Source organism: Equus caballus, chromosome 3 (assembly GCF_041296265.1).
Source record: "Equus caballus isolate H_3958 breed thoroughbred chromosome 3, TB-T2T, whole genome shotgun sequence".
Taxonomy (NCBI): Eukaryota; Metazoa; Chordata; class Mammalia; order Perissodactyla; family Equidae; genus Equus; species Equus caballus.
The window spans coordinates 40,021,927-40,037,698 of NC_091686.1; the positions used below are offsets into that span (position 1 = coordinate 40,021,927).

Consider the following 15,772-nt stretch of genomic DNA (forward strand, 5'->3'; position numbering starts at 1 on the left):
GCATCATCGCATTTAATACTCACGGCAATCATGCTGGCCACGTACTTATATTATCCTTATTTTATAGATTGGAAAACAGCTCCAGAGGAAGGATATCATTTGTTTGAGGTCACCTGGTTTGCGAAGATTAAGTCAGAATTTAGAGCCCATGTTGTTCACCGATGAGTTACGTCACTAACCACGTTCCAAAGTGATGCTAGATGGAAAGAATGCTGGTGCTTCAGAGTCCTGGGGCAACCTTGAGAAGCTGCAGAGGAGTGGATGACCACGAGGTGGGGCTTGGTATTTATCACTGGGTGGATATGCAAGCTGAGGGGGTTTGGAGAAGAAAGATGCAGAGAGAAATGAGCTTGACTGGGGAAAACGAGCAGAGAGGGAGAAGAGAGAGTTGGGGCAGCTGCCAAAAGGAATGGAAATCTAGGAAGACAGAGCTACTCGAAGGGGATTTTGAAGAAGCTTTGCTCTCAGGTGGACTTTGTGATAGCTATTCTCTGGCCTCCACTAAACCTTCAGGAAAATCCCTACTTTTCCTCAATGCCTTTAGAGGTGGATCCGGGGTTACTCATTGTACTGCTCACGGATGGCAGTGCTTCATTTTCATATTCCCACCTGCCTCAATACTTGTTATCCTACTGTTTCAAGATAGGAAAACCAACTCCTATCATAACCCCTAATGGGTTCTATCTGGTATCTCCTACGGGACTTAAGGGTAGTAATACTCTACAAAAATCAGTTGGTTTTCTAATTAACAACAAAGAACAAGATTAAGAGGATATTAAGAAAGCAGTTCCATTTCCAAAAGCATCAAAAATAATAAAATAGAAAAGGCTGTAAACTGAAAAATACAAACATTACTGAAAAAAACGAATTTAAATAAGTGAAAGTGCAGCCATGTTCACGGACTGGATGACAATACTGCACAGGTATCCATCAATACCACCCACAGCGATCTCCACATTCAATGCCATCTCATTCAGTGCTCACCTCCCTCAGGTCAATCCACAACGTCTCCTGCTCTTCCCTGTGGTTCCATGGTTGGGAAAGTGCTGGATAAACATCTGTTCTTTTGGATTCAGATCCTAGACACCTAACACTCAATAATTCCATGGAGCTCTTAAAAAAATCTTGATTAGGGCCCACTACATTACAGTCACAGGCTGTGAGAGTTTTTAGTACAGCAATGGGAGAAGAGCCCTAAAATAGGGAGGGGGTTCCATTGTAGTAACGTTCCTGTTCTATCGGCCCTCACACTGAGTAAAACTACAGAACTTGATTAAAAATATATTAGCTACATCAAACAGTCATATAAAGTAAGGAATTTATATTTATTTTAAACTAATATGCGTATTATAAAATTACATATAAAAAATAAATATATGTAATGTATTATATGGAGAGAACTTCATATGTAAAATGCATTATAATGTATGAAATGCTACATATTGCATATTATGTGTTACATGTTGCATCTTATATATGTTGTATATTATATGTTACATATAGAGAGAGAGAAAAAGAAGAGAGGATGTAGGGCAAGTTCATTTTCCGATTCTAGGAAAATAATGAAACCCAAACCATCAGGAACGGTATCACTTGAGCAGAGCATAGGTGCAAGTACCATCCGTGTTATATGCAGAAACATTCACCTTGACCCCAGGGGGCATCTGGGCTGAGACTAGATGACTGAAATCTCTGGGCGATGGTGAACACAGAATTGGGGGACAGCAGATATGAAGACGCACTGAGCCACATGCCAGACGCCCCAAGCGCAGAGAGAGCTTGTGAGCTTCTAGCGGTGGAGACTTGACACACTGCGGGAGAGGAAAATGAAGTTACTGGACCCACTGAAACGGGACTCATTGATCCTCTAGCCCATGGTGGGCAGTGTGCATCAGCGTGGTCCTTCAGATGTAAACAGCACAGCCCAGGGAAAGCTCTGACCTGGGTCAAGCAGCATCACCCAACAGCCACCAGAGGGAGCTCCTCCCTGCACTTTCCTGCTCTGTGAAGGGCCCCTGAGCCCCGGGTTCTTCTCCCATATCCAGCTTCCCAATCCCTCCATTCACCACTGGCTCCACACCTTCCCTATAGGAAGGAATTATTCTGACCCATGATGCCTTGAGAGTGTCTGAGACAGTTTCTGGGGTTGGGTGAGGGCTCCCGGGAGAGGTCGGGGGTCCTGGCTCATTACTGTGGCCTCCCAACTTATTCGTGATGGAATATATAATAAATGCGTTAGCTCTAAAAATGTCCGAATTTTAGTAGCTATTTATAAGTAGTATGTCATTAGTCATTTATTTCTATATTTTACAGTGACTTATGAAAGCTGATATTATTTGTTTTTCAGATAATTCAATTATTTTTTCTAATTCTTCCTTTTCCTCTTAAGTTTTAGATGCTCCTTCTCTTCAAATTTCGTGCTCATCAAAGTACATGTTTTTCTGCACTGTATCAAAGAATCCTTTGTTTAATAGAAGACACAGAATAATTCAGTACGGACCTTTGTCTGAGGTGAGTTGGGGCTCTCAAATACAGATGACGGGAAAGGAAACAATAACCCTGCAATTTTATGAAACGATGTGCTAGCAATCCTGGAATGAACATAAAATCATATTTGATTTCACGCTGTGAGAACACCAATGTGGTGGTTAAATTGCAAAGATTACTGGAGAAGTTTTGTCTTCCTCCTGCTCCTCTCTAATTCCAAATCCCCTCAGCTGCTCTGCCCGTTCCTTCTGCCCCAGATAGCACTGCTGAGGGAAAAGGGCGTTTAAAATGCTGCATAACGTTCTCACCAACTCGGTCAGACTCATTTCAGTGTCATTCTTTACATAATACGATAAATAATATTCTTCTCATGATTCATTCCAGAGACATTGACGAACTCCACACAATGAAATGCCTAGAGAGACAGTAACATAGGGACACAGGAAGTACTAATTTGCAGTCTCCTGTACAACTAAGACTGAACAAATGTCACAGAGGACGGGAATGACCTTGGTGGTGGTCAATAGGGGGACTGCCTTATAACCATTTATTAAGCTCTGCCCGTATTTTGGTGCATATTTTCAAATTTATTTTGCGTATATTTTTAAAGCATTTGTAATATATAAATATTGTTTTATGTAAAAACCCCAACAGAACCTGTCTCAGACCTGGTCAGTATCAGGATTCAAGTTACTGGGAGTTGTTCACTTGGTGAATTTAGAAAATCAGATGGCAATTATTTGTTCTCTGGCCAGAGTTTCATTTGTCATCTGAGAGAGAGAGGCTGCATGGGGCTCACTCCATTTGGCCCAAACAGAAGTCTGCAGTCTCTTGTCAAATAAATGTCTTTATGTTGTTGCATATGCAAAATACCCTTCTCTTTTCAGGCTGAGTAATATTTCTTGGCATTATCTTTATCTATTCATCTGTCGATGGACACTAAGCTGTTTCCATATCTTGGCTCTTGTGAACAAGGCTGCAGTCAACACAAGAATGCAGATGTCTCTTTGAGATTCTGATGTCAATTCTGGTGGATATATACCCCAAAGTGGGATCGCTGGATTGTCCTGAGTGAAATAAGCCAGTCACAGAAGGACAAATATTGTGTGATTCCACTTATGCGAGCTATCTGAAACGGTTCAACTCACTATAGTTGACAACACTGCATTGTGTCATTGAAATTTGTGAAGAGAGAACTTAAATATGCTCGCAAGAAAAAGAAAGAGAAGAAAAGAGAAACCTGTGTGGTGACGGATGTGTTATTTATCCTGATGAGGGGAATCCTTTTGCAATGTATCAAATCATGTCATTGTAAAGAGATAACACGTTTATTTGGCAGTGATGCCCTATTAAAACTGGAAAAATTCCCCCCAAACCAAAAAAGAAGAAAAAAATGTCAAACTCACAGAAACAGAGGAGAATGGTGATTGCCAGGAGCTGGGGGAAGAGGAAAGAGGGAGCTGCTGTCCGACAGGCACAAAGTTTCAGTCGTGCAAGATGAGTAAGTTCTAGAGCGCTGCTCACAGCCCTGTGCCCAGAGTTCCCGGTACTGCAGTGTGCACTTATGACTTGGTTAAGTGGGCCGACCATAGGGTAAGGGTTCTTACCACAATAAAAAAAAAAACTGGGCAATTTCTGGTGATCACAAAATGCTTAGAGTATATAACTGAAGGAGTAGTACATGAAATATCAAACTTCAAAATTAGATAATTTCGAAGAAATGAAAACTAGAATTGTTTGACATTGAAAGAATTAATATCTCACTAAATGTATTCTCTGAAAAAGATGTACAGTGTTTATAAATGCAGCGTTGAGAGGATCTGATGGGGTGACATTTTAATAAACTACTTGATGTTTAGTGGATACTCAATAAATGTTCGTTCTCCTTTCATTTCTGGTAACTTTGGACCCAATTCCTTCCCAGAGGCATCAGAAGAGATCACATCCATGTGATTAGAGAACGTCACGTGTGCTCTGCGTCCTCCACGTAGGCAGGGCGGGATGGCTGAAGTGGGCTGGAGTCCCCACAGGTAGGTGTGTCCCTGATCAAACCTTAGCATGTCAGGTTCTAGTAAAATAGTTTCTCCTTAGAGCAGACTTTTTAAGAACAGAATGCTCTAGCATATTTCAAAATTGTTCATTTTTTCTTTCCTCTGTGAGAAGCACAATATTTTTTCTCAGACATTCACTGTAAGAAGCAGGTCCAGCTGCCGGAGGCAAAACTCACAAAAGTTTGGGCCCCTGTGACCAGGTCCTCCTGGAGTTTTAACTCTCTGAGGGTCCACACTTGTCCACACTGGGCCTCCTGCAGATTGTCCATTACAGGTTAGGCTTCTCTGCCCCAGCACTGGTCCCCTTGGGGGCTCAGTTGTGATTCTCTGCGTTCACCTGTGAGTCTCCCCAATCTGGGGGTGGCAATTTGCCCTATGACCTCACTGCTCTTATGAACCTAAGAACAGCTGGAGCCTGTTTGTTCAGCTGTTTAGTGTTTGGGGATGGAGTGGAGACTTCCAGGCTCCTAACATCATGGACCAGAAGCCAGAAGTCAAGCCAACACCTTATTTGTTTTATTTATAGCTCTTCTAATTAATACAGACTGGACATATAATAAAGGGTCCATATTTGAAATGCATAATTTGATACCTTTTGACAATTTATACCCCTTTGAAAACATCAGCACAATCAAGAGAGTGAACATTTCCACCCTGGCACAGTGCTTGTGCGCCACAAGTCCAAGGAAGGACTCAGCTCGGTTCCACTTTCTACACAGAGATGCTCTTGCAGAGAGCAGGCTGAGAAAGGGGAGCCAAGTGAAGGGCAATTAGGGGACCCCACTCTTGCTCTGGGGCCTTGACCATAAATGGAAAACATTGGTGCTGGTCTTGATTTTTGTGCCCCTGCTCTGACTCCCATGTGACCAGAGTGGGAGGTGGCTGGGGTGGTCCCACCAGGTCCAGTCCTTCCCCAAAGACCCCTCTCCTCTTCCTTCTCTTCCCCAGCCAGTGTCCAGGGGCTCAGGGCACCAGGAAAGGTTCTGAGCCTCAGTGAACTGATTTGCAAAATGGGCTTGTTTTGATCCGGTTATAGGATTATTTGTGAGCTTGAAAGGAGGTCTTGGGCCCAGTGTGGGTGCTCAGTAAATGTTATTCCTTTGCTCTGCACTCAGGCTTCACTGTTACCAAGTGTTCTTGCCTGATCGAGCCTTGCAGTAACCCTGAGAACGAGCAGAGTGGAGATTGGGGGTCCCTTGGGCATCTTGCAAGGCCCAGAGCCTGGCAGAGGTCCAGGCATAGCAGAACATGGCTACCCCCAGGGTTCAGCAGTCCTTCCTGGTGCTCTCTCCTTCACTGAGTGGCAGAGATCAGCCTGGGTGGAACTGGGTCCCCCTTCTCCTCTACGCCTCCCGGGTCTCCCCTGGATTTGCCTGCCCTGGGCTGCTGCACAAACCCTCCTACTAGTAGAGTGCAGCTCTGGGCCTGCTCTCAGCTGATGGTCATTGTCTGCCCTCTGTCTACCCTCCCCAAGGAGTCCTAGGCTAGCATCCTCTGGAAGGTAGTGTCCCTGGCAAAATCAAATGGGAGTTGTTCCTGGAGACTGAACAGCTTCCTGCTGGGGAACAGCAGACACACATGCAAATCCCCCAAAGCTGGCTGGTTTGAGAGAAAAAACTCCCAGGCAGAATAACAGCGTTCAGGGTTACGCTGCGTTTCCATAGTAATACCTTGGAAATAGTGCCGTAGCAGACCTCCTGCCTCCAAATAAGGCAACTGCACGTGCAGGAGACACGCTCGGCCCAGACCAGGGAATTTGATGGTGCTCCTGCTCCCTAGCCGTTCCCACCCCTGTGACGTCCCCTCCCCCAAATAATGCTGGCCTTGGCCAAGCTTCACCTTTTCTGCTGGTAGCAGGAGCCATGTGATCACAGGGTGGGAAGAGCCCCCACTTCCCTGAGGGTCTGTTAGAGCCCGGGCGGTCTGGGGTCCCAGCCTCGTCTACTCAACCCCTCCCAAGCCCCAGCAGAAGCCAACCAGGCAGAGTCTCTTTTCCTTTTCCCCTTGCTCCTCAGAGCATCACCTTGAGGCTGCTGGTTTCTGGAAGCTGTGAACTTTCATCAGGGCCACGCTGCTGTGAGTCAGTCTCATGGGGTGAGGTGGGGCCTTTCCAGAGGAGAGCTGCTGATCTCTGAGAAAGCCTCCCTTCCTCAGCCTGATGCCAGAGTCATTCTAGTGCACCAGAGGAAGCTGAGGGGGAAGCCTAAAGCCTTTGGGGCCCCCGTAAAGGCAAGAACCCAAGACCCCATACCTGGCCTCTGTCTCCATGGCCTGGGAGTTTCAGATCAAACCAATGGGGAGCTGCTACACCCCATTCCAGGCCAGAACCCTCCTTCTCATTGGGTTCCTGCTCAGTTTCTGTGCCCAGGAAGTAGAAAGAAAGGCTGTCGATGAAACCCCTTCCAGAGAGGGGGCCTGCTTAGCACATGGAGGTGACGGAGGCCGCTTGGCCCGGGCCTGCCTTCCTACCCTATTTCCTCTTTCCTCTTGCTTTGCAAACCCTTTCTGAGTAGCCAGATAAATAGCACAGACTTCATTATAGCGTTGACATCCCTGAGCAGTGCCGCTGTCCTGGCCACACAGGGACATAGAAAACCTGGTGCCTCCACTCCTTTCTTGTGCATAGGCACTCAGGGTCTCTGTCGGCATGAGCTCCAGCATCCCTCTCCACCACAGTGGTGACAGTGTGCGGAGCGGTAGCAGTGCCATGTGGCCCTGGCCTGGCCTGTGAGGCATCTTACTTTCCACATACCTGCTTTGGAGAAGAGAAGCGACTTTCCCTAGAGACCAGGCTTCCTCCCATCACCCACCCAGCCCATCTCCTGGAAGCCAGCATGGCTTTTCTGCTGCCAGACTGTCCTTCAGTCCCCGCTGACTTGATCAGGCTTTGGCTGCTGTTCATGGCCCCCATTCTCTGGGAAGAGTCCTCCAGAAGCAGGGAATGTGGGGAGGGATCTGGGGATGCAGCCAGCCCTGCACAGGTTGGGGGGCCCTTGGTGTGGGAAATGCATGCATTTCCCTTGCATTTGAGGCCTGGAATTTCCTCTGTCTCTTGCAAAAATTAAGCATAGATCTACCATATGATCCAACTATCCCACTGCTGGGTATTTATCCAAATAACTTGAAAGCACAACGGCATAAAGATACATGCACTGCTATGTTCATTGCAGCATTATAAACAATAGCCAAGACATGGAAGCAACCTAGGTGCCCATCAAGGGACAAATGGATAAAGAAGATGTGGTATGTATACACAATGGAATACTACTCAGCCATAAGAAATGATGAAATCCGGCCATTTGTGACAACATGGGTGGTCCTTGAGGGTATTATGCTGAGTGAAATTAGTCGGAGGGAGAAAGTCAAATACCGTATGATCTCACTCAGAAGATAAAAATAACGACAAACAAATACCTAGCAACAGAGATTGGATTGGTGGTACCCAGAGGGGAATCGGGGCTGGAGCAGGGCAAAAGGGGTGATTAGGTTCACATGTGAGGGGGTGGACTATAATTCATTTTTGTGTGTTGAACATGATGCAGTCTACACAGAATTTGAAATATATCACGATGTACATCTGAAAGCTATATAATGTTATAATCCAATGTTACTGCAACTAAAATGATAAAAAATAAAAACATAAATTAAATTTTTTTTAAATAATGAAAATTTGCTACCAAAACAACACAGTAATGATTCATAGAGGCAACATATTAAGAGGATACCAAAAGTGCAAATGGAATATTTACCACATATATATTTTTTTATTCCCAGACTGTGCTTTGTGACCTGCCTTTGCCTGGAGGAGTCGCACCTTGCATGCTGATAACAATTCTGGGCACAGTGAAGCGCAATGCAAACAGGTGAACAGCACGATTAGCAAGTCTGTCGTATTTGCTGATTGGTTTAGAATTTTTAAAACTACACATTTAGAATCTTGGCTATACCACAGTACGGGATTATCCCATAAATCAATATGTATTCCCAATACGGGGACAACGTTTCCCTCACTGAATCTTAAACCAGAAGAATCAAGAATAAAACAGTCCTACTTTCTGAGGACAAAGAGGAAGAGCAGGAAACCCATTCTGTTGGTGTTTCCTGGCAGTGAAAGCCTTAGAGCTCAAGGAAACGTGGAGCTTTTGTAATGTGATGCCTGGCCGTCTCTCCACCTCTGCGCCATACATTGTGTAAAAAACCAAGCATGCACATTATGTCTACATGCCCATCAAAAACAAGGTGTGAAAACAAAAAGACCCCACTGGACATTGTTCCGAGTTGGTCTGAGCGCTTGAAAGTGATGCCACTCTGTCCTGATGTGCGTACAAACCTCCCCGCAGTTGTGCAGGTCACAGTGCAGTCGCGGACCTTGCGAGCTCAGCTGCCATTTCTATCTTCATAGTGGGGGCAACAGCAGGGTCACAGATTCCTATGGTGTTAGCCTGGTCTACAGCTGACAAGTGGCAGGATGGAGAACCCCAGTTTTCTGAGCAGACTCTATATACTTAGAAGATTTGAACAGATCCCTCAAGTTACAAGACTTCCTCAAAATAAATCAACCTTTGCCATTGGAACTGGTTTGACTGAGGTGAGCTAGGATGGGGTAAGATTGGAGCTAACAGGTAAATCCGTGCTGATCCATGGCTGCCCTGGGATGCCTGGGCCTGGTGATCACCACTGGTTATGCCTACGTGTAAAACAAGAAGGCTAAGGATATCCTGAAGCTGTCCAGTACGCCCGTCCCTGAGGTCAGTGGTGCCACTAAAGCTACTGCAGCCATTAATTCATCTGTGTTTCTGGGTCTTATGACCAGGACACAAAAGGCACAAAGTCAAGCTATGCACACAGGTTTATTCAATAATTTGCAAACAGACTCCATGTGTGTCTGTCACCTTTTTCCTGGTGAATCAAAGGGAGCCACCTCCTCTGTTAGCAGGAGATAGACTCAGCTCTGATCTGATCATTTTACATCCAAATGGCCCACTCACTGCAACCTCCAGCCAGCTTCCTCTGGTTCCCCATGAAGGTCACCACCCTAAGCCAACTGCTACTTCCACACAGCCTGTACAGCTTCTGATGGCACAGTTCTTCCCTGCACAATAAAGCTTGCCTCACAGCAAAGTACAAAACATATATACCCTCTGCCTATGTCCTCGTCCATCTTTCCTCCCAACATAAGGTAGGACCCAGCACACCTTACCCTGTGCACACAGCACTCATGATTTGTTAATATCTGCTCTCCTCCCTGTACGACCCCTCTCATGCAGGACCACACTGATATACATATCTTTGCTTTATTTAGGGTTATTGCACTGGTAACTTTAGCTCCAGGAACACTAGAGATGCAGACTGACACTGCGGCCACTCAGAACTAATTCTGGTTGAAGTGGTTAAGGTGGTCTAAACTGAAAAAATTATTGCTTGGTCCTGCAAATTCTATGTGAGGAATTACAAGAAAAAAAGAACACTGAAGGCAGTAGAGATGACAGTATCTTGCTTTTCACTGCAGAGGAAATATAGGCATTGGATTTTCAGTCAAATACAAATTCTATTTCCATTGGCTATCTTGGTCTTTTCCCTGTGAATTTAATCATTGGAAGACACAGTGTAGTGTATGTGTTCATTACTGGGTGAATCAAAACATACAGAGAATCATTGTTAAAAGGTCTAGAGTGCAGACGTTGGTTTAAAACCAGAGCACATGCTGATTCTGTCAGTGCTCTATGGGGTTCGCTGAGACACCGAGGGAAAGAGTTAGTGATTCGACAGCCAGGACTTGTGTTTGCCTTGACATCCAAGTGCAGGAACTGGGGTCAAAAAGCCAAGCAGCACTTTCGTGGGGTTGGCCCCGTGGCCGAGGGGTTAGGTTCTCGCGCTCCTCTGCATGCGGCCCAGTGTTTCGTTGGAGCGAGTTCTGGGTGCGGATATGGCACTGCTCATCGAGCCACGGTGGGGCAGTGTCCCACATGCCACAACTGGAGGGACCCACGGCTAAGAGTATACAGCTATGTACCGGGGGGCTTTGGGGAGAAAAAGGAAAAAATAAAATCTTTGAAGAAAAAAAAAAAAGCCAAGCAGCACTTTCATTAGTTCCACTTGACATCATGGAATGTTTACCACATTTATTGTCACGACTTTACAACTTAGCATCAGAATACTGAACTTTAACGATGTTGTCTAGCTCTTGCTGTGTCAGGACTTGGCTTTTGGTTAACTATGAGGAAGCCAAGTATTTGAAAGCTCTTATTTGCCATTAATAGGGATTAAAAGCAGGCTGGCAGGACAGGAAGCAGGTAACCGTTATTCTCTGCAAAGTAAAGCATAAAGTGCCCTCAAAGTGGCCCGAAAACCTCTGTGAGAAAACCTTGAAGACCTTTCATGGGTAGAGGTGGTAAAGAGGGAATGACAGCTGACTAGAATGACGTGACCAAGACAACGAGGCAAAAAACTCAGCACGTTGTCTTGCTTCCTGTCAGATGCTCATGTATTACATCCAGTCCTTGGCCCAGTGTACCGTCAGTGTGATTTCTGTTTAGAAAATTGTCAGGTATTTATACAATGATTTGGTCTTTAGAAAATTGCATGTTCTTCACTTGATACAAATGCACAGCTTGAATCATTTTACTAACTCTGGTCTTTGGTTTAAAACAGGCTTGCTTGAGATTTCAAGAGAGGGCATGAGTTCGCCTTCCACTGTAACCCGCGCTTCAGTGAGAACAACAGGGGAGCCATTGTTTGCATTACAAAGCTGGATAATATCTGGGGAAAGGAAGAAAGACAGGCAGATTTCCCCTTTGAAAGTGGTAAACCAAAGTAAGTTATTGCTACTATGAGATATTGAAAATGTCTGTTGCTCATGGGACTCGCTCTAAACCACAATGCCCTTGAAATGAATTTTCATCAGCTCTCCTGAGACACCTAACTAGGACATCTCCTCCCCATCCCAGGGGACCAGGCACTGCAGGCTGGAACAGGGCAGGAGCGCTGACCACAGGACCTTGGCACATGTCAGGATTTGGAGATGGCTCTTTAAGGAGGTGAAATGAGGTCCTGATGCAATGGGACTGGGGTCCTTATGAGAAGAGGAGACACAGATGCAGAGGAGCAGCCCCGTGAGGACGGAGGCAGAGACGGGAGGGAGGCGGCCACCAGCCCAGGGACCCTGGAGCCCCAGACACTGGAAGAGGCCGGAGGGACCCTCCTGTGGAGCCTCCGGAGGGAGCACAGCCCTGCAACCCTTGACCTCAGACTCTGGGCTCCAGGATGGGGTAGGACGGATCCCTGGGGTTCAAGCCCCTGAATGGCCCTTCACCTGGAACTCTCCGGACCTGCACTCTGCCTCACCCATCCAATCCCATTTTGCAGACTTGGCCACCCCTCAGCCTGATTCCCAGCCCCCGAGCGGCCCAGGCAGCCCCGACAGGGCGGACCGACGACCTGGGTGGGGGGACCGGAGGCAACTGCCCCCCACTAATGATTCCCCTAAACCCCATCTTCCCTCCGGCATCTGATACGCAGACGCCCTCGGCTCACGCCCCATTCCTTTATATCCAGGCCGATGACACCCGGCCCCCCCCAGGCCTCCCCGGCCGAGCGCTCAGTGTCCGGGGGTGATTAACGCCCAGCTTGCTGCGTGAAAGATGTGAGTCCTGACTCGGTTGGGGGCCAAGCGGCCCCAATTAACACAGCAGTGGCTTTCATGTTCACCTCAATTAAGCCGGCTGCCGTTTCCTGAGTCATTTCCCGGGCAGCGTCCCGCGGTGTCGGCCACACATCAAAGGGCCTCGAGGGCCACGCAGCAGGTGACGCTCATTTGCACACTGACCCAGGCAGGCCGGGGCGGGGGGTGCTCTGCGAGGGACCCGGAGCTGGTTGGGGTGAAGGGTCATGGGTCGGGTCCTCCAGGGAGGGTCCCTCCTGCCTCTTCTGCTCATCAAACCATGTGAGGCAGCATCTTGCATACAAAATGCAGGAAAACGGGCATGGATGTGAGTTCAGGGCCACTCTTCCTCAGAAAAAACTGATCTCTGATCCAAAGGATGACTCGGGTCTTGAGTCAGAGGCCGCTTCCCCCTTTGATGAGCCTGGTGGTGGGGAGGTCACAGGGCATGGTGGGCACTGCCTCCTTCCACCTCTGAGGTCCGACCACCGTCCTTCAGAAGCGCAGGACCTGACTGACCCAAATCACCCATCACAAACCGACTCCCAGACAGCATTGCCTCCCAACCTCAAAACCACCATCAAAAGGGCCCAGTCGGTCCCCACATTTGCTTGTCTCCTTCCCCGTGCAAAAACCGACGCTCCATCCTCGGTGCCGAAAGCACAAAAACAGATGCCTGCATCCTGGGACGGTGATCTAGCCGCTGATTGCAGGAGGAATAAATGAGACCAAAAACGAATGGGCAAAATACGGTCCATCTGTGCAGTGGAATATTATGCAGCCATGAAAAAGGAGCCCATGTCCAAATCTCCTTCCTTTTCATGGCTGCGTAATATTCCCTCCACAACGGCCTGTGTGCTGTTCCTCCATATATGCAGCTGTGGACACTTGTGGCGTTCGATGCATCTGATTTTTATAAGTCGGTCTATTAACCTGAGCCGCTTCCTGTCCATTTTCCTTTCTCCAGGGGCTCAGTATTTATTCCCAGGCCACGTGACCCTGGGGCATCATGTCCCTGGGCAGCATTGACAGGTGTCGACCCTGCAGAGAGGCCCCCCTGTCCTGCTGTTTGCACACAACCCCACCCACCTCGCCCCCATCTCCATGCGGAGCTGGCCTGTCAGATGCAGCAGGAGATGCAAAAAAAATCCGGCACAAAGTGGATTTTTCATTTCTCAGGAATACTTGGGAAATGACTAGAAGGAAACACTAACAAAAATTAGCAAGAGTGACAAGGCAATGGTAATGAGCATGCTGTCTTTCAAAAGAAGAAATCATTCAAAATATTTCTTTATCAGAGTCGCAAACACAATCATGTCCTCTGGTACAGTAAAACCACTTTAAAGATATATTCCAGCACCCTGCTCCATTCCATCCCATTTCCCGTATATATTCTCTATCAGTGCACATCACACTGTATATACATATTCCAGCACCCTGCTCCATTCCATCCCATTTCCTGCATATATTCTCTATCAGTGCACATCACACACTATATATATATATTCCAGCACCCTGCTCCATTCCATCCCATTTCCTGCATCTATTCTCTATCAGTGCACATCACACTTTATGTTTACTCATGAGATCTAAACTTCGTGTACAAAATACTCATCACCCTGAATAAGAGAGAGTGCAAGACGGCACAATCAAGCACACAGACTCAGCACGCTCTTCACAGTCTACTTTCCTTCAGAAGGTGGGCAAGTTCCTTTCCCTCCAGCTCTCGTTTTTCTCCTCTGCCAATATTTATTCATCCACTAGATCCTAGTTACTGTCCAAAAAAATTTATCAGCAGTTCTCTATATTTTAGATACCAGACTTCCCTCTGACATACTAATGGCAAGCATTACCCCATTCCATTGACTTTCTTTTTATCTTTGTTTTCTTTGATGTAAATGTTTCTTATTTCCATATATATAGGATTTGAATTTTTCTATTTTGCCACCAATAATTTCCTTTAATGTTTCTATAATTTCTAATTTACTCAGTAACTCCCCTGTCTCAGATTGTATCCTAAGAAATTATCAGAAACTTGGACACACTGAAAGGGATCACACTTATGTGGAGATGGCAGTGGTGGGGAAGGACAGAAAGGGGTGGAAATGTATAAATTTTGCATTGTTTGACAGGCATCTTTACTTCTTTCAGTTTTTAAAAGAGTGCCATTCCTGTCTTCCATTGTAAAGACCAGGGAAATAAAAATCTAATGTTGAGACATAAAAGAGAAGCTTGAACAAAAGTTGACCTTTTAAAAGATGTTAATTGAAGGATTACGTATAATAGGAAAATTAGAAATAGCTTAAATAGCTAATACAAAGAGAGTGATTGATTTGTAATATATAGCATATGTAAAACATAAAACATATACAGCAATTAATTAAAACATTTTCTTTTAAAGAAAGATGTGGGTTTTTAATAACTGAAAATTTAACATTTAATTAGATCATCAGGGACATAATTAGATTGAGCTAATTGCAGGAATTTTTAAACTATTTTTTTTGCATAAAAACCATTATTACAATGCTGGTGGAAATTAAAACACAAGAAAGGGTCACGCGATCTTGCCAGATCACCCAGCTCCTCCCAGGTTTTGTCAATATGTGTGTGTGGCTTGTAAATAATTGCAGTCTGTCAACTCTGTATTTATACATTTTCAGAGATGATTTTGGAGATGTGTGTTTAAATTTTACAGAGATTTTTTAACAGTGTTTTTAATCATATTTTATGAGTTCTAAAGCAGCATAAAAGAAAACTATTTGTCACCTTATATAAAACATCTACATAATAAAAATGCCAATTAATATATTTATTGTATTTCTGCTATGTTTTCACAGACAGTTTCTGAGGGAAGATTCATCAACAGCTTTTAATTATTGCTGGAAGAAAGCAGCAATAAGTGGATGAGAAAAGAAAAGTTTGAGTGAGTTCTACTTTCTTTAAGTCTCCAAATGGACACTTAAGGGGGAAAATGCTGATCCAAAGCAATGGCTGACAGTGTTCTGGATTAAGTGAGAGCCTATTCATCCTCTAAACATGTAAGACTGATTGGGAAAATCTCTATATTTGTTTTCTAGAAAGACTCCACAGTTTATACTTGTGGCCAACTAATGTTAAATTTTGTAATTCTTACTAATTTTTTATAGCAATACCTCTTGCTCTTGATGTCTCAATACTTTAACTAAAAATGCTCATAATTTCTAATGGTAGATCCAAGGATATTGTTATTATTGTTGTTGTCATTATTAGTATTTTAAAGTACCATTTATTGAAAATCTACTATTTGCCAGGTACTGTAATATAATTTATCTTAAAACTCCATGGAGAAGAGACTGTTATCAAACTGAGGTTTATGAAGGATTACGTCTCTTGCCCAAGGCCATATATGGCCTTCAACCTTTGGATTTAAAACAGTGGCAGGGTAGAGATTAAAACCCAAGTCAAAGCCCACACTCTTTGCCACTATCCTGTACACATCTTGGGCCGCTGCTAGACACATTGGAACCACCTGTTGGATATGCCAGAAACATCTGCCGGATACACTGAAACCACCTGCCAAATATGCCAGAATCAG

General features: G+C 45.3%; 1 protein-coding gene and 1 long non-coding RNA gene across 2 annotated transcripts in view; both read left to right on the top strand.

Moving 5' to 3' along the window:
* Positions 1-3,720, top strand: part of LOC138923416 (rho GTPase-activating protein 20-like) — an 84,588-nt gene extending 80,868 nt beyond the window's left edge. Inside the window, exons 18-20 of the mRNA XM_070262176.1 lie at positions 68-272; positions 2,390-2,511; positions 3,375-3,720. The gene's annotated coding sequence lies outside the window, so the exon portion shown is untranslated. The remainder of the gene's footprint in view (positions 1-67; positions 273-2,389; positions 2,512-3,374) is intronic.
* Positions 3,721-3,850: 130 nt separating this feature from the next.
* Positions 3,851-15,628, top strand: LOC138923417 (uncharacterized). The gene is made up of 6 exons (XR_011436991.1): positions 3,851-3,988; positions 4,412-4,517; positions 8,313-8,401; positions 11,190-11,351; positions 15,036-15,121; positions 15,489-15,628. It is a non-coding gene; the product is annotated as an uncharacterized lncRNA (long non-coding RNA).
* The last annotated feature ends 144 nt before the right edge of the window (positions 15,629-15,772 follow it).